Genomic DNA, 22627 nt, shown 5'->3' with positions numbered 1-22627 from the left:
GCAGGTGCAAAGATCAGTTTAAAACGCCCAAGATTGTAACTTCACTACTAATTCGTGAAAAGCATATGGTGGAATAATGCTGGATCTGCAGAGTGACAGAATAGCTGTCCTCCACCGTGAGTTTCCCTCATTTCAGACTCAAATACTTCAGACCCAAATGATCTCCAAATCAGAACTCCTGCCTCTGCATTCAGTCTGTAGTGTTCTCTCCAGAGGACTGAATCCTAGCACCCTCGCTCCCCTCCCCTCCTCTGCCAGGCTTTACAGCCTCAGGAACTGCCCTTTCAACCAGAACAGAGCCCAGACTGTCACCTCGAACATCAGAGGAGTCCCAGCCCCATTCCTGAGTGCCCCTCTTCCCCAAGCTGCCCTATGAACAGTGATAAGAGCTGTGACTGTGTTCTCCAGGCACTGAAATTAAAGTCAGAACCACTCCGGCTATAGATTCCATGTGCCGCTTCTTACTGCAGACCCTCATCTCGGTTTGGGATGGGGATGTGGGCAGTGTGTTTTGCTGCCAGGATGAAGTGGTTCAATTCTCCTAGCAGGAGATGCAGCAGTCACGTCCAAAAGCATGACAAAGCCCACCTAAGATGACCTGTATCTTAGAGTAGTCTGAATTCATAAGGCTTCCGTCCTCATGTGAATATGTCACTAGCACTTGTTCCTTCTTCTGGGGGTTTACTCAGCCAGCAATTTCCTTCTTTAAGTTTGGAGACAGTTGTAAAGAGGGGAGAACCCTTGGGCTCGTGGGCCTTTAGTTTTCATGCAAAATCTAAGACCTCACCTAGTGGGGGAGGCAGAGAGAATTGGCCCTGACTTTCAGGTTTTGGGGTTCAGCACAGATCACTGTTGTGGAATCCAGACATTCCTGCACCCAGGAGATGTGCAAGGACAAGCATGAGAAAAACTGCATCTGGCCAGGCACAGTGGTTCACGCCTGTAATCCCAGCACTGTGGGAGGCCAAGGCAGGTGGATCACCTGATGTCAGGAGTTCAAGACCAGCCTGGCCAACATGGTGAAACCCCGTCTCCACTAAAAATACAAAAATTAGCCAAGCATAGTAGCACATGTTTGTAATCCCAGCTACTCAGAGGTTGAGGCCGCAGAATTGCTTGAACCTGGTGGAGGTTGCAGTGGGCCGAGATCGCACCACTGCACTCCAGCCTAAGCAACAGAGCCTTGGGGGAGAAAAAAAAGAAAAACAATGTATCTGAGGCGTGCGTGACTACTGGGTAACGGCAGCTGTTCCTGGGGATGTCTGGAAAGGCTTCAGAGGGCAGGCAGACCTGAGTTCCTCCTGCCCTCTACCAAGAGATGACTGCAGCCTCCACCCTGGCCTGCACTTGCAGGCACCTTCAAGAGGGATGACAGGACCAACAGGGAGCTGCTGCTGTCCCCCAGGCCTCCCCTGCTCAGGTCTCATTTGCCATTCATGACTGGTAGCTGAGATGGGTGGAAGGCGCCCTCTGAGGCATCTGGGTTCAAAACTCTGAATGAAGAGAGCGCTTGCATTCTCTTTCTTCTCATGCATGGTCAAAAATGCAGACTCTGTCCAAGATGGTGCACACTCAGGGTTTTGGTTCAGGGATGATCAAGCCCCTTCATCGGTGATTTTCATCCTCATGTCAGCTAGTGCCTCCTCTGAAATGGCCTAGAGCCTTCATGCCATTGCCTCTGCCTTCCCCAGCATCCCCATTTCACAGGGCAGCTTGAGGAAGAGGGGCAATGAGGAACAGGGCTGAGACTCCTCTGATGTTTGTGGTGACAGTCTGGCTCGGTTCTAGTTGGAAGGGCAGTTCCTGAGGCTGTTAGTTCCAGACCAGCCTGGCCAACATGGTGAAACCCCGTTTCTACTAAAAATATAAAAAGTAGCCAGGTGTGGGGGTGCACACCTATAATCCCAGCTACTCAGGAGGCTGAGGCAGGAGAACTGCTTGAACCCAGGAAGCAGAGATTGCAGTGAGCCAAGATAGCACCACTGCACTCCAGCCTGGAGACAGAGTGAGACTCCGAAAATAAAAATAAAAATAAAAACGCGCACATTCTGTTATTCATGTGTGCATTTTTCAAAAAAAAAAAACAAAACAAAAATGGCCTTATCAAGGATGAGGGTTTTGGCATTTGTGCAAAGCCTGAGGTTTTAGGAAAATGTCGTTGATGAATTGACGCTGGCAAGACTCTCCATTTACAGTAACCTGTGACTAGAAATGTCTCACGTTGGGAGAAAAATGAGGAATCCGGGAGAATAAGTGTCACGGTGGGTTTATGTGGGGCATTTTCTTCTTTGTCCAACACCTCAGATCTGTAACCAAACCAGCAAAAGCTAGTATGTCTCAGGAAAAACTTCTGCTTGTTACCGAGCTTCCTGGAAAATTGCATTTGGAGAGCTATGAAGGCTTGGCCGTGAGTAATTTGTTTTTTAAATAGCTCTGTTAGTTGGTCCACATTGTGTTTTTCATTCCACCAGAGCCGAAGGTGGTGTTTCTTTTGTTTATGGTATTAGTGTTATATTATTGGTGATCTCATTGTTCTTGTTTGTGACATGTTTACCTCAGTAGGACAGTTATTGTAGGAGGGAAGTCGGGAGCCAGTCTACCCACCAAACCTGCAGAACTAAAGAAAAAGACTCCAATCTGTCCCGCAGGGTGCATATTACTCCTCTCTTGGATTGTTAAATTCTAATTATAGGCTGTTGATCCCCATTAGAACCATTTGTAAGCCTAAACACTGTTGTGCAGCATCTTTTGCCAATAGGTGTGTTTCATTCCAATCGTTGTATAAAACATAACATTCGTGCTTTTGGGGGACTACAACAGGTTAGTGTTCTCTGGCAAAGTTGGACAAGAAATAGGCAAAATATGACTCAAAACTAAGATAGCGCAAACAAAAGTACACTTTGCCTTGATGTTTATTTATTAGGGATTTCTGAAACCCTAGGACGCTAGAGCTCACCTTTCAGATCTCAGACCTCAGATGCCACATCGTCAAGGAAGCTCTCCTGGACTGCCCACTTCCACATTCCTGGGACAGCAGAGACCTCCCCCAGCCCTTCCTGGCACTTGACACAGTGCATCATTTCACAGGACTGGGGGATTAGTTAACTGTCTTTCCACTAGATGGAAAGTTTCAGAGGAATCCTGTCGGGATTACCGATGCCTAGTATGATGCTTAGCACACAGTAGGCATTTAATAAATGTGTTGTGTAGTGCCTGTGTACTGTTTTATTTGGGAATCTTCAGAAGGTAAGAAAAGCAAATGGATACATTCATAATAAGTATGAGATGTGGAGAGCAAGCAAGTCCATAGATTACAAGATGTAAGCAAAATTCATAGTATGTGTTAAGTAGAAGAGGGGATGAATAAGATGGAGCTGTGAGACTCAGGAAGAATTCACAGAATTCACATGGATAATGAGTAAATCAATAACCTGTGGGAGATGTTGAAGACAGATACAATAAGTGGAACATATAATAGAACAAACCAGAGTGCTATGGACCAATAGAGAGACATTAAAAGACCAAGTTGTAAGATACATTCATGCTACATCAGGGCTGACAGCTATCTGATTCCCAAAATCAGCCACTCATCCATCGGTGACACCCATTATGGTCCCAGTTGTGTTCTGCCCAAGAAGCACAGATAAACAGAGAGAGCTGTTCAGGAGGCTAATGGATGCTCCTGCTGTGGCCAGGAGAACTTGCCCCTGGCTCTCCAATAGCAAAAGCGTGTATCGTTGCCTCAGGCACCTTCTTTCTGTTGGGTCCCTTCACTCATCCTCAATTATGGTCCTTGTAACCACATCATTAAGAAAGAAAGTTAATATGGGTGGGAGGGATATGGGTGGGAGGCAATATGTGAACATTGAATATTAAATGGCCCAGGATTCAGGAAGGGGACATCCCACCTGCTTCTGTGGTATATGTGTTGACCTACCCCATCTCTTTCCTCTTGCTTCTCACTGTGTGTTTAAAATTTATTCAACAATCTGTATGATTCAAGTATCTTAACTAGATCTTTCTATTGTATTACCTCCAGAATAGTTTGCCTGGTAGCGCAATAGTTTGCCTGGAGATTAATTTCCTATACAACATATTGAAATAGTGCATTGTGAATTAGCTACTATGACTGCTGATTAGGGTGAGGGTTAGGGTTAAACCAGTTTCTGAATCTAGCTACTCCCCCCTACCATAAAAACCACTTGTATTCAACAATTAGCCATTGCGTTAAGTGCTAAAGATACAATGATGAGAAAACAGCCATGATTCCTGCCCTCGTGAAGTTTAGAACAGAAGAAAGACCATCTGGTAATCACACAAATAAGTAACAAATAAATCTAACGTTTTAACCAGTGATAAACCCTCTGAAGAGAAAGTGCACTGAGGTCCTCTGAGAGCATATGCCAGGGGAATTTGACCCATTCAGAGAGGGTTAATTAAGCTAAGGGAAAAGGCATAAATGTCTCAGGCAGAAGGAATTGGCTATGCAAAGGCCACGTGATGGGATGATGTCATCAACCATTCTTTCAGCAGGCAGCACTGACCCCATGTGCCCAGCCGCATGCTAGAGGCAGGAATACAGGGGAGAAAGACCAGCACTGCCCCAAGAAAAGCCCACGATGACTGTCGGACCTAGGAGGATCCTTGGAGAACCTGAAAAGGTTTCACATTGCATGGAGGATAAGACTAGAGCCTTATAAGATAAGACATCACTGAGAGTTCAGTTGTTAATCCTGGGAGGGGTGAACTCATGAATGATCACTGGGTGTGGTGATGCATCCCTGGCTCTAGTCTTACCCTCCATGCAACGTGAAAACTTCTGATGCCCCAACTCAAACCTAATTGTCAAGCCTTCATTAGCTAAAATCTCACCGAAGTCCAGCTTTAGGAGAAATAACAGATACTATTCCCTGGCTTATGCCAAACTCTTTACATGCATTGTTTTGTTTTTTTATCTTTGTAACAACCATGTGAGATTGCACTAAACTGACACTCAGAGAGAAGGTAAGTCATGCCCCCGAGTCATTCAGCTAATAAGTGAAAAGAAAAAAAATCAAGATCCAAACCCAGGTCATTCTGGCCCTAGAGCTGAAACTCAGTGAAAACCAAGCTCTAGCCAGAAATTGTGGTTAAAATAAAGCTTCAGCCAGCTGGATACTCCAGGGTGTTTAGGAATGTGAAGTTTGTGGGTATATCTTGGTATTGTGGTTGTGTTGATGCTATTGTAGTTTTGGTAATGTGGTCATCTCTTGACAGTACATGCTGAAAATGCTTGCAGATTAAGTGTGGCAAGGTCCAGGTTTTACTTCCAAATAATCTGTGTGAATAGGGGAAGCAGTGTGTGTGTAGGTTTTGACAGCTGGGGAGGCAGAGTCCGTGGGAAGGAGGGGAGGAAATAGATTGGCCATAAAATAGATTTGCCTTCGTTATTTGGAGGTTGGGGACAGGTGCATGGGAGTTCACTATAATATTCTCTTTTCTTTCCTATATGTTGGAAATTTTCCATAAAATGTTTTTTTCCAAAACAAGTTAAGTTCTGGGTTATGTTTCGATGGCCTACTCCTTCATCTCCAAATCCCATAGACTTTCACAATTATATTTGCCCCCATAATTGGAAGTTGTATGGGGCTGTTTCAAAAATCTGAGTCATCAAAGATGTAATTGACTTCCTACCGCCGGATTAGCAGGCAAAAATGTACCCGATACTTTCTCTACCGGCGCTGTGTTGGGCTCTGGGCTGAAACCCAGTCTCTCACAGGCCCTCGGAACAGCCCCACCAGTTAAGATCCATCCCTGACTTCCAACTCTGTAACTAGGGACAAGTTAATTAACTCCTCTTAGCCCTTAGTGTCCTCATCAATTATTACGTGGTAATAACCCCTCAGAGAGTCGCCGGGAGAATTAGCTCGGCGCGGTGCATGGGGCTAGAACTCAGGGCCCAGCAGGTCTGACAATGCAGGTTTCCCCGCTCGCCTGTTGGGTTTTTGAAACGCCCTCAGCGGGGTTTTCCTCCTAATTCTGGTTTGGAGGAGCCATCTCTCTCCATCCCGTCTGCCAGCGGGGTTTGCTTCACACACAGACGTGGGCAGATGGCATCGGGGACACAGGTGTGACTGCCGAGAAGGTTGCGGCGCATTGGCGGTTCGGTTCACGGGACGCGGGCGTGGGGTGTGTGGGGTGGGATGGTGTCGGGGGCGGCGGGGGGGTGGACAAGAGGGTGTTTGGTGGTGGTTGGGAGTCCCGGCGATCTTTTTAAAATTCAGATGCCAACAGTTCTCCACCCCTGAACTTGAATGGGCTTTGGGTTTTTGTTTATTTGGGGCTTTTCTCCTCTTCTCAAGCACAGCGCTTGCCCCCAGCGGCCTGGCGTCGGGCTGGAGTCCGGCAGAGGGAGGGAGGCGACCGGCATCCGCGCTCGCTGATCAGCAGCCGGGCCTGCTGCTGGGGAACGTGGAGGGGCTCCGGACAGCCACGCGCTCTGGCCGGTCACGGAAAGCTCTGAGGGACATTCGGTCGGCCGTCGGGGAAGAGGCTGGCCGCCGCAGCGCGAACTGGGGGTGCGGGCGGAGCGGCTAGAGGCGCCGGGGTGAGTGGGGATGGAGCCCCGAGGGCGTGGTGCGCGCTCGGCTTCCTGCCGCCAGGGGGCGCCCAGAGGCAGAGCCGGGCGGGGCGGCAGCTACAGAGAGAAGGGTGCGTGGAGAGCGACCAGGCCAGGCCTGCAGAGCGCAGCCCCGGCGCCATGTCTCCAGGCTCGTTCCGACTAGTGTTGGGTCACCCTCGGCTCAGCCCCGGGGGAGGACGAAAGGGTTGCGTGCAAGGCCTAGCACCCAGTGGCCATTCATTAAATACGTGCTGACTGACGAGCTCAGGAACGGCTCTAGGGAGCAGCTGGCTCGGAAACCTCAAGTCCAAGCCCACTCATTCCCGTCTCCCTCCCCGACGGCCTTTTAGTTACCGTGCCCTGGGCCGCGACGGCTTCCTTTTAGATTGGGGCAGCAAGGGAGCCCCTGCGCAGCGAGGACACCGACGGGGCGGCGGGGAGGGGTTGTCCGGCGGTATCCCCGCTCCGTGCTCCTCGCCTTCCACTGCCTCCCCGGGACACAGCAGTCATGGCTTCGACTGTGACTTCTTAACTGGCTCCTCCCTGATCGCTGAGCTAAGCCACAGGAGAAGGGGAGGAGGGCTTCCTTCCCGGGACCTTGGTCCAGGCGCTGGTCTGCGTGGTGCTCGGGTGGATAAGTCTGATCTGAGCACCACACGGGCCGGGCGCCGGGACCAAGGGGGCTCGACAAGAGGATCTCAGAACAAGCTCTGAGTCTCTGGAACTAGCTGGGGTGCGTGGAAGTACGCGCCACGGCCCGCGATTCCTGGGAGCGTGTCTCGACTTCTGCCAGTGCCAAAGCAGGAGAGAGAATTGCGGCTCAGAGAGGGTAGCGTGAATGGAAACCGAAGGGCGAGAGCTTGGCTCTCTAATGCCACCCAACTTAGTGGTTCAGAGCTTGGCCTCCAAGGAAGATTCAGTTCAAGTCCCCGCTCTCCAACTTACCAGCTGTGTGATCTTGGGGGAAGTTAACCTCTCTGAGTCTGTTTCCTGCTCTGTAAAATGGAAATTTAAAAACTTAAACATCTACTTCTGTCGAGGCTGTTGTGAAGAAGTGGGATTGTGGGTGCATAGCTCTTAGCACAGTGCCTGGCACAGGTTAAGGCTGGATACGCGGCAGCTGTGAGGCCCAGTGTTCTCGTAGCTGGCCTGGCCAGATGCAATCATAAGCGAAGATGACTCACTTCCCACAGCAGAGGTGTGCGAAGCCCTGCGCACCTGTTGTAGTCTGCACCCGGGCAGAAGAGAACCCAGGAGCGTCGGGACCTCCAACACTCAGCCCTCAGGGCTGAGGACACTGCGCTGTTTCTGCCCCTCCTAAAACCGGAGGCCGCGATGCCCCTGTGCAGTACCGGCTGGTGCCCACCCTACAAGCTGATTCCTGGGGTCCTTTCCTGCAGCGGACGCCGGCAACCATCACGACCGACCTTGACTGAACACATGTGGGCATCCTAAGGACATTACCTCAATCCTCACACCATTCCTGAAAAAAAAAAAAAAAAAAAACAAAGAAACTGGTGCTCAGAGAGGCGAAGTAACTCACTCAAGGTCACACAGCTAGAGGGTGGCCAAGCTGGGACTCCAACCCACTCTGGCTCCGGAGCTGGCGCCGCTTCCTTCCTACCTCTCTATCAAGCTCAGTCCCAAAGCCTGGGACAAACCATCCGGTTGGGGTGGGAAAGGCCACGCGCGTCCTGGGGTCGAGGACCCTGTGCCCACGACGGCAGTCTTCTCGGCACCCGTAGAAGCCAGTGCCAGACAAGTTGGGTTGGAAGGGGCAGGCTGGGCTGGCGGAAGGGGGCTCTGGGCCCCGCCCTGCCTGCGCCCCCGCGGATCACGCCTCAGTGCTCAGGCTCCTGCCAAGTTTGCCCCCATCTCTCAGGTGCCCGTGGACTGAGTGACTAAGCACCTCGGCACCGCTCCAGCCTGGGGTGCGAGGAGGGGCTGGCCCTGATACCCACTTCCTTTCTTCTCTGGAAAGCCAAGGTGCCAACGAAAGATGCCCTGGAAGCTGGTGTTCCTTAAAGAATGAACAGTCCCAGCTCCAAACGTGTCTCTCTGAACGCAAGCCTCTTCCTTCCGTTCGCCTGGGCCTGTAGTCGAAGTCTCCTTGGGTCCCCAGCCCCCTCCCGGGTAGACGTCAGCCTGGAGGTGGATGCCGGAGTCGAGAAGGGTTGCGGACCATGCTGGGGACCTGGCTCAGGCAGTCAGGGGTCCGGGTCCTCTTTGGGGAAGTGAGCGCTTGAGGAGGAGGGAGAAAGGCTTTTGAGTACGGCTTGGGGGGACTTCTTGAGGTCCCTCGGGATAGCTTCTCTGTCAGGCGTGTAGCCAGGAAAGGAGAAAAAATCTGTCCCGCGCAGCCCAGGGAGGAGCCTTGCAGCTGCGGAGGGGGGCAGTTTCGGCGCTGGATACCAGGGGGCAGTGCTGCGCAGCGAATCTGCCGGGCTCCAGCTGGCAGCCCGGGGTAGCAAGTTTGCTGAATTCCCTCTGTCTCTCGAATCCGCTGCAAAGTTCCTCCCAGGGCGCTCCTGACGCCAACAGCCCCCTCGCCCCGTAACATGCGAAAGAGGGCACGGTCCTCTCTGTCCGCGCGTTGCCGTCGGTGCGGGCGTCCTGGCTGTCTTTCCTTGGTAAAGGCAGCTACCACCGGGTTGGTTTTTGACCACTGACTTGGCCCTAGGGAAACGTAAGGTGGGGTGGCGGGGTGCCCCGTCGGGTTTTTGCAGGCCGTGTGAGCAACCTCAGATTAGAGGTTTGAGGGGACTTTCTCAGCCTGGGCTGGAGCCCCCGAAAATGCAGGCGCCGCCTTTGAGAGGAAAAAAAAAAAGCGCTGGAGGTTGGCCGCCTGCATTTGATCGCCTTCCGGGTTTACGTAGAAATCCATCCGAAGAAAGGTCCGATAGAAGGCGGAGGCCCACCCCTGTCCAAGTACGAGCCATCCCCAAAGTACAGGGATGAGAAGGGGGGCTGAACCTTCTCTCCAGGACCCAGCGCCAGGCCCACTACACCCCCAGAATCGGTGTTGTTTGGGAAATGCCTTTCTATCCCAAAGGAGGCTGTGTCCAGGCTTAAAATATGCAGAAGCAGTGAGCAGACGGGACCCGGTGACGTGCGCGGGGCTTTTCCCACCCAAGGGGCTAGGAACTCCACTCCCTGTCCCGTCCCGGGGAAAGAGACCGAGCACTCGGCTCCGGGGCCAAATGTGAGCCCAGGAGCTTGGTGAAATAGAAACCGGACATATTCTCTTTGGACTCGGCCTCCTTTTGCTGGGATTTTTGTTTTTGGTTTCTCTCTCTCTCTCTCTCATAGCGCTTTGCAATAAATAAAATAAAAACGCATGTCTGTGTGTGAATGCTTTGCCCGTTCTTTGAAGAATTCACACTTTAAAATTGCTTTCTGTGAGCGCAGAGGAAGAACATATAAACCACCGTTATGTAATTTGAAACCATCAATAGCCCCCTTTTAAGGTTGTCTTTATTGTGGGAAGTCAAGGTAATGATTTTGTCGCTGTCTAATTTCATCCCAATGTATGGCGTCGCTTTTATAGCCTTTCAAAGGTAAGTGAAAGGCATCAATCTAGGGCCCTTTTTCTGGCCGATTAACAGTTTAAACTGGTTTTCTAACCCTGTCACAACTATTGGGCTGATAAACAGGATTTCTGCGGAGGCATTAGCAAGTCTGTAAATAAATCATTAAAAAAAACACACACACACACAACACCTCAGGCAATTCTAAGTTCCTCTGACAAAAATAAACCTTAAGTCCACAGGGGTGTATGTGTGTATGCATGTGTGTGTTTCTCACATCCAAGAAGAGGTAGTTACAAGTGACTTCTCAAGAGTTATTTGTGTCCTGGTTATTATTATTACTACTATTGTCATAATCTTAGGAGAAAGTGAACAAGCTGACGACACAGGGATGGAAATCAATGAGCTTGTGGGTTCTGCATTGACTCTACCTTATTGTAGGAAATGTCCCCCTTTAATCATTGGGTAAGCCTGGCGCTGCTGCCAACCTTCTTTGACATAGAACAGTCCAAATAGAAATATCCCGTTTTATTGCAAGGGGACCTTGGAAGAAGATACTTTATGTGGACGGTACTGGGACAACTGCTGAAGAAACAACAGACATGAAGGCATACTTGACACCAACATAGAGATACCCATCCGTCACCTTTGATCTCCCCTCCCCCATGCCACTGAGAAATAATTTTTTAAAAAATAGAAGCAAAATGGCAAACTAGACAATTTGAGACTTAAATAAAAATAGCTTTAGGCCCAGACCCACTGGAAGCTTTTTCTCTTTGACGCTGCCGTGTTTCTCTGACGCAACAGAAACCTCTGACCCCCGCCCGGGGTCTCGCACCAAGGCCAGACAGCTCCGCTCCCGGGGCCACCCGAGGGTTACCTTTGGGTGCAGGCGCGGCCTTTCTCCGAAGGGAGGGGCAGCTCCCTCAGTGCAAAATGAAGGAGAAATGATAAGCAGCGGTGAAACCGTCTAGAGGCCCAGCCTGGCACCCGCCCCGCCAGGTGCTGGGGGAGGCGACAGCCTGCAGCGCCAAGGGGATGCTCCTCCGGCGCAGCGGGCGGGACAGCTTGGGCTGTCCCTTTTGTTTTCAACGCTCCTCTTGCGGCGAGTTCCGGGAGTTTAGGGCCCCGGCCCAGAAAGGAAAAAGCGAGAAGGCGCGTCTGGGCTCTGTAGGAGTGCAGCCGCTGCCGAGTCCGAGCGGCCCCAGGCCAGGCCAGACGTTGAGGTGAGGTTGCCCAGCAGGCGGGGATCCCAGCTCGGAGAAGGTTCTCCGCGTCCCCAGCCGTCGGCGCAGGAAGTTGAGGCGGCCAACATGCCTTCTTCCCCACTCGACTCCCGGGCCCACGTGCTGGTCCACGCCGGGGACCCGAGAGCATCGCGACTAGGGGGCTGCGGGACGCCTCCCGAGCGTCGAGGAAAGACAGGACCAGGGGGAGCAGGCGGGGCCCACGCGGTTGCATTTCGCGCCCCGCCGCCGCCTTCAAGAAGCAGAACCCGGAACCCCACCTGCACCCTCACTCCGGCCCCCGAGCCCGGCCTGGCCGGCAGTGCTCGGGGAGGCCCTGGGTGGCGCTGTCTCCTCCCCTCCTGCAAACGCCACCGCCAGAAAATCGCTCCCACCCCACCCGGCCAGGCGAGCCACCGACCCGGGGCTGCGTCCGCCTCGGTTCAGCCTCTCCGGGTGCGGATCCCAGACCCGGCCAGCAGACGGAGGCTGGCGGAGCGCAGAGTCCCGGCGACTCCCACCTCCCGGAGGGGGCACGGGGACTTGCGTGGGGCGGGCGGGGGCTGGGATTCCGGGCGGGGCGAAGGGACCCAGCTCGGCTGCGGGGCGCGCGGTCGCTCTCCCTCAGGACTGCGGCTCGGATCCCTCCCTACCTCTCCCGGTCCCTCGCAGGACTCTACATCGCCTTCGGCGTTTCCTCTCCCTCCCGGAGTTTCCACCCTTCGTCTTGTCTTACTCTCGGCTCCTTCGCCCACCCTTTCCTCCCCATCTTGTCCCCCGCCCCCACTCTTCTGCAGTTTGTGACTGAGAGCGCCCCAAACAACCCCATCAAGCCAATAAACCCAAAATGTGAGCACTGCCCAAACCCGTGTGCTTATCCTGCCGCTTCTAGAAGGCAAATTGATACGGGGTGGATTTGGAACGGCTTTCTCAGAGAGGCCCGAAAGCTTTCAAAAATTCTAAGTCAGGAGACAGCTGGCTGTTTTCTCAGCCCTCTGCAGCGCTGAGGGTGTCTTCATCCTCCTCAGACACCCCCAGCCCGGGGATGTTAGCCCATTGCCCAGATGGAAGACCGAGCAGGGAGGTAACCCCAGCGGTTACAAACTTGATTCTTCTCATGTGGTGGACTCCAGTCTTTTGAATACGATCTCTACCTCTTGTTTTCCCTTCTTATTTAATTTCTTGATGTTTTCTTGCATGGTTTAAGCGACAGGAGGAAGAGAGGGCAAAGGCAGCCCCCGTACCTTTCAATAGAGTGAAATGGCCTGAAATTACAGCTACATAACTATCAAAAATGAAACTGTGTTTGTGAACATCTGTAACCCTAGCTATGTAATTGGAGACATTCATGAAAAAAGGATATTGCACAGGTGAAAGTGATTTTACAATTGCTTTCATATTTTTAATATTTTTCCAAATTGTTGAGAGGACTTTTCCTGAATACAAGGATGAATGTTCCGGCTTGGAAAGTTCAGTGTAGCCCTAGTCATTGGAAGGCTACAGTTATCATAAATTGCTTTTAAAGTGTTTATTAAACTGATTGAAATTTGTTTCTTTAAAAAAAAAATAGTATCTGAACTTGCAAACTTCCTACCTTACCAAATAGACTTTCCTGAGACTTGAAAATGGTTCCCATGAACTTTCTCATGGCAAAATTACACAGTAAACATGTTCCTGGAACTCTTTTTAAAAAGGAGTTGGAGCCCAGTCTTCACAACCATTCATTTTCCTGCCAGATTCTTTGCATTGGGCATTTGCTTGTGTGCCTGGGACCTTACTGTTGTTGAAGCAGAAGTTCTCATATAGGAAATTTTGCATTACTGGAGAACTCTGCTTTAGGGCAAAGGCTGAAATGATACAGGCTTAGGCATCCCATGCCTACTGAGTGAGTTGTCATCCCATTAAATATTTTGAGCATGCTGACAAGGTAAGGAAGATGCAGAAACTCCTGACCAGATTCATGAAGGCTGAAGACAGAATTCTAAGCAGTCCCTTGTTTTGCATGAAGCACTGTGATATTGAGGAAGAGGAGGCGTTAAGATCGGAATTGCCCAAAGTGTCTACACACCTTCATATTTATTACTAATTATCACCCCTTTTCCACTTCTCGTTGTGTTTGGCCAGCCCTGAATACCTGGAGACTGATCCGGGAACTGTTTGCTTTCGTTTCTTCCCACATATTTTTATTAACAACTTGAACTGATCCTGCCTAATCCAAATTCTTATACTTTGATCTTGTTCCTTAGCATCCACATTAAAGAGTTTTCTGTTTCCACCAAATTTTTACCTCCCCCCCTTAACTTTTTCCCTATGCTAGTTCTCTCTGCTTATTATTCTCCCATTTATTCTCTCGACTTGAGGTTTCTGTGATGGTTACTTACATTAGTGACCACATTGCCAAAGCACCTTCAAAAGTAACTGATGCCCTTTATTACGTACTGGAGTTGCGTTTAACCAGGGAATCCTCATCAAGCCACAAAGGTGAGGGAGAAAACTGAGATAATTACATACAGGTAACAGGGCAAAAACACTGTTTTGTCTCATCATTGAGTTTTTTCCAAATGAATGTTTTTAAATTAGAAATATCAGATTAATGACTGTAATAAAAATATAAATTGCCTTTTTCCAATGTGTATTCAGGCCAGGATTCTCTTCTGCCAGTGACACCATGAAACATAGAAAAGTTGTGTGTCTGGCCCCCAAATGCTTAGTTCCTGTTACTAACAATCGATATGGCGTTCTTCTTTGTAGGGAAACCTGACCTTAGAGGAAATGGAAAAGTTGGAGAGACACTGAGCACTGATACGAAATAATTCTCTTGCTGAAATACACGAAAGGAGTCCCAGCAGCCATATTAGTATTTCCACGTCCTGTGTCAGCCCCAAGTAGAGAGAACTTGGAATGGGAGGGGAAATGGCAGCCATCAGGAAATGAAATGCTGGCCCAGAGAATTCTAAGCAAGTCAATCACCAGTCCAAGTAAGGAGGTGTTTTTTGTTTTTGTTTTTGTTTTTTGTTTTTTTTTTAATATCCACTTGCCATTTGTTTTACCCAATTCAAAATTTTTTCCCAAGAAAAAAAAATACACTTGTAAAATGCCTCATTAACAGCAAAGATGAATTGGACCTCAACTTTTGAATGCCATGCTGCTTTAAAGGAAATTGTAGAAGTTCGTGGAATGAAAGAATACTGCCAGCATGCATTCGGACTATTTTCCATCTGTGTGGTAGAGTCTGAGCTGTGTGTTCTACAGAAGCTCCAGTTGGCAGAAGGACGACTTTGGCCCTGAATTTTCATTTATTTTTGTTTCAAAAATGAAAGGATAGTTGCTATTTTTCCAAAATTTAGAATTTTAAATCACTACCCACTTTTGATCTCTGATTTAAATCTTGTTTTGAGAGACACATTAGACAGTCTCTACATATTATATTATTTTGCAAGGGAAAAAAGGAGAAAAATCGGAAAGTGCTGACTTTCTGTGTCAAATGAATGGATTATTGGCTTCATTCTTCTTTATTTTATAAAGGTTTTCTTTTCAAGAAATGCAGAACTTTGCCAATACAATATATATCAGTCTAATCGGCAGTCATAAAATGGGTGGCATGAGGGTGGAATATGGCAGCAGGGAGATCTCAGCTGGCAGCAAAGCATGAAGTGGTGATTGTGTTTTTATGGAAAGCCTGTTTTGTCCAGTGGCTGATGAAATTCAAAATGGTCCCCTAAGCCTATCTCTGAAGCCAGCAGTTCAGAAACAGTAGAGCTAGCGGCTGTCTTAACATCTGTACCCTGCCCCCTATTTACTCAGCAACACCCCAGCCCAGAGCACCTCCAAATGTAAGACTTAATATAACCAAATGGAAGCTGCTAGGAGGTACTCAGTTCCAGGATCAACAGTTTTTGCTTTAAAAAGAAGGTAGCAGTTCAGCCCCTTGTTTGTTTTTGCCTACGCATTTCCCTACCAGCGGGAGACCATTACCCGGGACAATGTTCTATTCCATTGTCATTATCTCCTACGGAACTAAAACAATGCTCTGTTTGGCCTCCCGGGCAAGGGGGATTTGTTCCGCTCTTCTTTAAGCAGAGTTTCCAACTGAGTTTCTGACCCAGTCACTTGATATCCAGCAGGGATACCTGGTGACAATTTTTTAAAAATCTGCTATCTTGTGTTTTGTAATTTCATTCTCTGAGAAGTAGCCCAGAAACTCGATTCTCAATCAAGAGGAATCACACCATGGCTAAGGGAAGAGGGTTTGCTCAAGCTGCATGAGCTCTATAATTTAAATCAGCCAGATAGGATTTATTTATAGTTGTTTTATCTTTTTTTGTTCTGTTATTGAATAGCAAACCCTAAAAGGTTTCATAACATTGTGTTGTTGATTCTCAAACCCCAAAAGGTTGGGAACCACAAGAGCTGAGATGTTTTCCATTAGACCAGGGTGTTTCTTTTCTATTTCTTTTTAAATACATAAGTAAATTATAAATGTAGAGATGAGATTGAGATAGAGATAAATGATGCCAAGATTTCTAACATTTATGACAGATGTTGATGAACAATAACTCGTTGGAGCTATTTTGTCATACTTGAGATTTTCCAGAAAATAGAACAAGCCCACAGAAGGGGTTTAATCTGCCAAAGCATCTCCCTCTTTACAAGCATCTACACAGGCCTCCAGCCCTAAGTACTTTCACCTGGACAATGTTATGAAGCTTAATCCAGTACTAGTAGCAGAAAGACTTGTTTACTTTGGAGCTAAGAAGTGAGTAGGACACTTAAGACTTTATTTTGTCCTTGGACTCAAGGCAAACTAATTGTTAGCATCACTCCAGTTGTTGCTATCATTTTATTACTCATATGTAGCTATGAGTAACTTGAGAAACTGAAATGTAACTGCTGCATATAATAAAAAATCAATGGCCAAGACTGGCTACCTGAGGAGACTGAGTCCCATGCTAATGAGGCTAAGATTTTATACTGATTTTGTTTTGCTCTGAGATGGTAATCTAATAACCCCCGACTCCAGCAGCTCGGTGGCTGAATTGGTGGAAACCTATCCTCAGATGGCTAGTGGAGAAACAGTTCAGAGCCCAGATCATGCTGGAGAGCAGGAGAGCCTTGGTGAAAGATGAAATGGCAAAAGGCTTAAGAGCTGGGGATCAGGAGGCAGACACACCCGCATTTGAAGCCTGGCTCCCCCATCTGCTCTCTAGGTGATAGAGCAAGTTACTAACCACTCTGAGCTTCTGTTATCTCTAAGAGTAGAAGAAATAAAAGGAATAGTGCCCCATTATTTGTAAGAAAGTGTGAATGACAAGGTGCATGTAAAGCATTCCACACTCAATATTAGCGATTGTCGTTATTATTTGTGTATACAATAAACAGCACTGCCCATTGAAGGCTCTAACTCTAGAGTCCTTCCCAACCCTGTCTCTATCACTTGAAAGAATGTCCACTCTGTGAGTGTTGTGCTTACACATTTTGTTCCTAGAGCCCAGCCGACTTACTGTCATGCCCAAGGGAAGCTTCATTTAGTTGATCTGTTTGGGTTATACATTTATGGATTTATTCCACAAATCACAGTGGTCTTCACAGTCATGATGATTCTTCTTTATGAAAAATAGTTGAGAAAGCTAGAATATATTTTTAAGCCCTACTTTTACAAATGGGAACCTACAAGCAGAAATTAACTGGCATATTACTGTGTTCCATTTAAGTCTAAGAGGTTGAAATCATTAAGGCCAACACGTTTTATTTTTCCTTAAGGATACCAGACATGTGACAAAAAAAGCTTTCATAAGGAATGCCTGAAATAGGGGAGAAGTTCTTACAATGGCTTGTAAGAAGTTCTCACTTCCCTACTGATGGATTGAGAGGCTCAGAGAAGTCTATGGAACAGAAGAGATCCACTCCAGCTTTGAGTGAGACAAAATTTTTAAGGTCATGGCTGTTTTTTTTTTTTTTTTTTTTTTGAGAGGGAGAGTTTCACTCTTGTTGCCCAGGCTAGAGTGCAATGGTGTGATCTCGGCTCACCACAACCTCTGCCTCCCGGGTTCAAGCAATTCTCCTGCCTCAGCCTCCCAAGTAGCTAAGATTACAGGCATGTGCCACCACACCCGGCTAATTTTGCATTTTTACTACAGACGGGATTTCTCCATGTTGGTCAGGCTGGTCTCAAACTCCTGACCTCAGGTGACCCACCCGCCTCGGTCTCCCAAAGTGCTGGGATTACAGGCATGAGCCACCGCGCCCAGCCGTAGATCATGGCTGTCTTTAATACCATTTCCTTAAAGTTCCCTAGTCCTAAATGTGTGAATTCTGAAATATTCTTAAAGGGTCATGCTTTTGATGGCATTACATTGGTTTTTTGTGATATGATCCCATTACACATCATGATGTCATGGTGTATGATGTGTTTGCAGAAAGTCCAGGATTATGGCAACAAGTGAACCGGAAAACCCTTCTGCTTTCTTACAGCTCTTCCGAAAACTTCCTTGTTTTGCCTTTTCAAACATCAGGGGCATAACTTATAACAGCCAAATTTTGCCAGCATGCTGTGTCATGGGTTCCAGTCCATGGAGCTCCGTCATACTCTGTTGGGCATCCTGTGTCTTATTCCTCTCTTTAGGTCCAGTTTCTACATCCCTTATCTGTGTTATCTCAGGCTTCAGAAGCTTCTCCATAACGTGGGCTACTTTCCCCTCATCACTGGGTATTTATTTGTTTATTTTTACTGAAGCCTGAGCCCTGTAACGTTACCACACTGGCCACAGCTTCAGGAGAGAGATCACTGCTCTCAAGAACTTACAGTCTAGTGATGGATACAAATGTACATGAAAAAATAACTAGCAATGGAAAACAAAGCATGAAATGTGATGAAACGTGGTCAGGATGCTAAGTGCTATGACATATCACACTCTGAACCTCACTTTGCTCATATGAAAAGCTGGAGAGAATCTTCCCAAGCTTAGCGCACCCTCATAGGATTTTGGTGAAAATCAGATGAGATGGTAGGTATGGAAGATTTCTGTCAACTACAAGTCAATTACACCAAAAAATTAAGAGGTCTTGTCAAATCATAAAATTAACAGAATTATTATTAAACCTTAAGAGGGCACTTGAGATAATAAATGCCAGATTTAGTAGCATGGTAGTATCATTCTATCTGGGGTGGGGGCAGGAGGGAGGGAGTGCCATAGGAATGGGTACACAGAGGGCCTTCAATTCCATTGGTGTGCTGTGTGTCTTATGCTCAGTGGTGGTTATACAAATGTTTGTCATCTCATTTTATAAATTTTGGTGGATATAAAATATTATAACATATATAGTTTAGTTATTGAGGTTTTTTGTTTGTTTTTGTTTTGAGATAGAGTCTTGTTCTGTTGTCTAGGCTGGAGAGCAGTGGCACAATCTTGGCTCACTGCAACCTCCACCTCCCAGGTTCGAGCAATCCTCCCACCTCAGCCTCCTAAGTAGCTGGGATTACAGATGCCCGCCACCATGCCCAGCTAATTTTTTATTTTTACTAGAGACGAGGTTTCACCATGTTGGCTAGACTGGTCTCCAACTCTTGACCTCAAGTGATCCGCCCACCTCAGTTTCCCAAAGTGCTGGGATTACAGGCGTGAGCCACTGTGCAAGGCCAGTTATTGAGTTTTAGAAGTGTCATTTTCGGGACGAGGAACTGAGATCTAGACAGAGAAATGCTTGCCTAGAATCAAACAGCCTCTTAGTAGCTAAGCTAGTGCCTAGATCTTAATTGTTTCCACTCCCCCTCAATGTGTATTTCCTTTGTCCTCTGTAGATCTTGCAGTCATCTTGGATTCCCCTTTCCCTCATACTCAATCCAACAGCAGGTCCTGCCATGTCTACCTTCTAGCTATGGGCTGCATCTGCGCACTTCTGCCCCTTGCCTGTGCATCAGGACATTCCCCAGCTGCCCTTGACTGAGGGTGGAAGGGGAAGCGTAGAGTCAGGCAGGGCTATGGTACAGGTTTCCTGGTTGGGCCTAAACTGAAGGAGCATTGTATTTATTCAGATGGAAAACATAAGGAACCAGCACATCTGTTATGTGTACTTTCATGAGACATTTATGTAGTTATATTTGAAAGTACTCTAACAGTATGATGTGTTCTTAAAAAAAATTTTTTTTTTGAGATAAGGCCTTGCTCTCTCACCCAGGATGGAGCGTGGTAGTGCAATTGTAGCTCTCAGCAGCCTCAAGCTCCTGGGCTCAAGTGATCCTCCAGCCTCGGCCTTTTGAGTAGCTAGGATTGCAGGTGTGCACCACTACGTGCAGCTATTTTTAAAATTTTTTATAGAGACAGGGGTCTTACTACATTGCCCAGGCTGATTTGGAACTCCTGGTTCCAAGCGATCCTCCTTTCTCTCCCTCCCAAAGTGCTGGATTACAGGCATGAGCTGGTGCTCAGCCTGAAGTGTTGTTTATAAATGCATATGTGCATGGGGAGGTGTTTAGACATGGTTCTGCAGCCATTGGAAGAAAGGCACCTGCTTCTCTCCTATGCTCATCTTTGAATGCCAGGATTGAGTTCCACATCTTCAAAGTTGCCATGGGCACAGTCTGGCTCTCACCCCGGCCAGCGCTTTCTTTCTTCTGACCTCCTTCCCCACATGCAGCCTGGACCACAAAGTTTAGCCCTCAGGAATGTCTTGATTCATTTGACATTTCAGTGGAAGATTAGAAGTATCCTGCACTAGGAGCACATATGGCAGGTGAGGTCCCCTCCTGCAACCCAGGAGGCTCTGTGCTCCCTGAGAGTGGGTTTCAGCACATTATGTGGCAGGTAGGTGCTCCTTAAATATTTGCTGGGTGAACGAACGAAGAGCCTCCTCACTGGGGTCCCTATTTGCACTCTTACATTGCTATGAGGTATCTTTACACTGCTACAGGGGTCTTTTAAAAGCATTGATCACATCGCAAACTCCTGTGGCTGCCCATTGCTCTTAGAATAAATATAAACTCCCTCTCGTAGCTTACGAAGCCATTCTATGGCCTGTTGCCTGCTTCCTTTCCAAGCTCTTCTTTCACTCTCTCCTTGACTCAGCCAAAGGAGCCTTCCTCTGTTCCTCTAATATGCTACACGTTCCTGCCTCAAGGCCCTTGCCCTTGCCTTTGTTCTGCCTGGGAATCTCTTTCCCTGGTTCTGCACATGCTTGGCCAAAACAGTCCCAGTCACACATTCTATGACCTTGTAGCACTTAACACTGTCTGAATTATCCAGCTGATTGATGTGTTTACCTGTTCCTTGCCTGCTGCTACCCTCTCCCTCTAGACTTAAATTCCTAAGCCAGGCATGGTGGCTCACGCCTGTAATCCCTGCACTTTGGGAGGCTGAGGTGGGCGGATCACTTGAGGTCAGGAGTTCGAGACCAGCCTGGTTAACATGGTGAAACCCTTTTTCTACTAAAAATACAAAAAAATTAGCCAGGTATGGTGGTGCATGCCTGTAATCCCAGCTACTCAGGAGGCTGAAGCAGGAGAATCACTTGAACCTTGGAGGCAGAGGTTGCAATGAGCTGAGATTGTGCCACTGCACTTCAGCCTGGGAGACAGAGGGAGACTCCGTCTCAAAAAAAAAAAAAAAAGTCCTTAAGAACAAAGCCAATGTTTGCCTTTTTCACTGCTATGTCTCCAGCCATTTAACCTAAGAGTGGCAATTCTTAGTTGCTCAGTAAATGAATGAATGAAAAAAAAATCATTCCACACTGTTATGGACTGAATTATGTTCCTCCAAAATTCATATGTTGAAGTCTTAACCCCCAATATGACTGTATTTAGAGACAGAACCTTTAGGGAAGAGATTAAGTTTAAATGAGGTCATAAAGGTGGACCCCTAATCCAATATGGCTGGTGTCCTTTTCAGAAGAGGGACACCAGATCTTTCTTTCTTTCCTCATGGGCACAGAGGAAAGGCCATGTGAGGACATAAGGAGGAGACAGCCATCTATAAGCCAAGAAGAAAGCCCTCGCCAGAAACCAACTCTAATGGCACCCTGATCTTGGATTTCTAGCCCCTGGACAATGAGAAAATAAATGTCTGTTGTTTAAGCACCTAGTCTGTGGTATTTTGTTGTGGCAGCCCCAGCAGACTGACATACACACCATCACTTACCAGCTGGCTGGCCTTGGACAAATCATTTAACCTCTGTTTGCCTTAGTTTTTTTACCTGTTAAATGGAGTTAGTCATAGTCCCTGCCTCGTAGAGTTGTGGTCAAAGATTAAATGAGTTAATATATGTAAGACCGTTAGGATACTATTTTAGTGTTAACTGTTTGTATTAGTGTTAGTAAAGCAGGTTCAGTTACATTTAGTGAATAACAGCAATAATGCAAAATTTTAGAACTCCTGATAGGACATCTGGAAGGAAAATGTCACTGAAGGAAAAGGTGGCTTGGAGAGGTGCCAAAATTAATGGGCAGATGCAAGGGGACAGAAGAGGAGAAGAAGTTCTCAGGGAGACAGGCTTGGAGGAGACAGGCTATGAGATGTGTCTAGGGGCAGCACACAGGGTAGTCTGGCTTGGGCAGAGAGACTGTAGAGGAGAGAATCTTATTTTTACTTGCACAAAAACACCAGTGTTAGAAAGCAAGGGAGAAGCCAGCAGATGTTCTGAGCATGTTTCCTGTCAGTGGTGACTCCATTCTCTGGACCTGCCTTCCCAGGCTTGTCATCAGGCCCTGTTCCCTGGCTCATCGTCAGCTGTTACTCCTCTCTTTCCTTGGTGCCATGTCTGTCAGAACAGTCTGCTTCTCTTGTTCTTCTCCGGTCACACTCTTGAGTGATCATCCTGGTGTAGCAGTGCCTGTCTCTTCATTTCTGAGCCACTGTGCTATACAGTCCCAGCTCTGCTTTTCTGTCCCTCTCCTCCTTTTTGACATGCAAAGATTTGTTCTTTAAAGAAAATTTTAACTGGAGTGTTGAACTGCTGTCAAGTGAATTGATCTGTGCAATTTTGCTGTTTTTAATCCTTCTTCCCTCCCACAGGACTGAAACAGGGCTGGAATTTTCCTCTCCGGGGCAGTTATTGCCTTCATTTTTCTTCTTTGCTCTTCTCCTGGAGCTAAATAACTCACCTTTGCCTCCAGGGACACATGCCCGTGGTCTCTCACTGTTCCCCATCTGGTCAGGGTAAACACCAGTCCACTGTGTCTGCCACCAACTCTCTGGGTACAGAAACACAGGCCTTGCAACAGAAGATATAGGCTGTTCTCCTGATCCTATTTCTGTTTTCTCCAGCCTTGTCACTCTGGGGCC

General features: G+C 47.9%; 1 long non-coding RNA gene across 1 annotated transcript; it reads left to right on the top strand.

The window, feature by feature from the left end:
• Positions 1 to 5899: 5899 nt before the first annotated feature.
• LOC107966847 (uncharacterized) lies at positions 5900 to 10887 on the top strand. Its single transcript, XR_010147024.1, has 2 exons — positions 5900 to 6107; positions 10667 to 10887. It is a non-coding gene; the product is annotated as an uncharacterized LOC107966847 (long non-coding RNA).
• The last annotated feature ends 11740 nt before the right edge of the window (positions 10888 to 22627 follow it).

The sequence above is a fragment of the Pan troglodytes genome, chromosome 8 (assembly GCF_028858775.2).
Source record: "Pan troglodytes isolate AG18354 chromosome 8, NHGRI_mPanTro3-v2.0_pri, whole genome shotgun sequence".
Taxonomy (NCBI): Eukaryota; Metazoa; Chordata; class Mammalia; order Primates; family Hominidae; genus Pan; species Pan troglodytes.
This window is presented reverse-complemented; position numbering and strand designations above follow the sequence as displayed.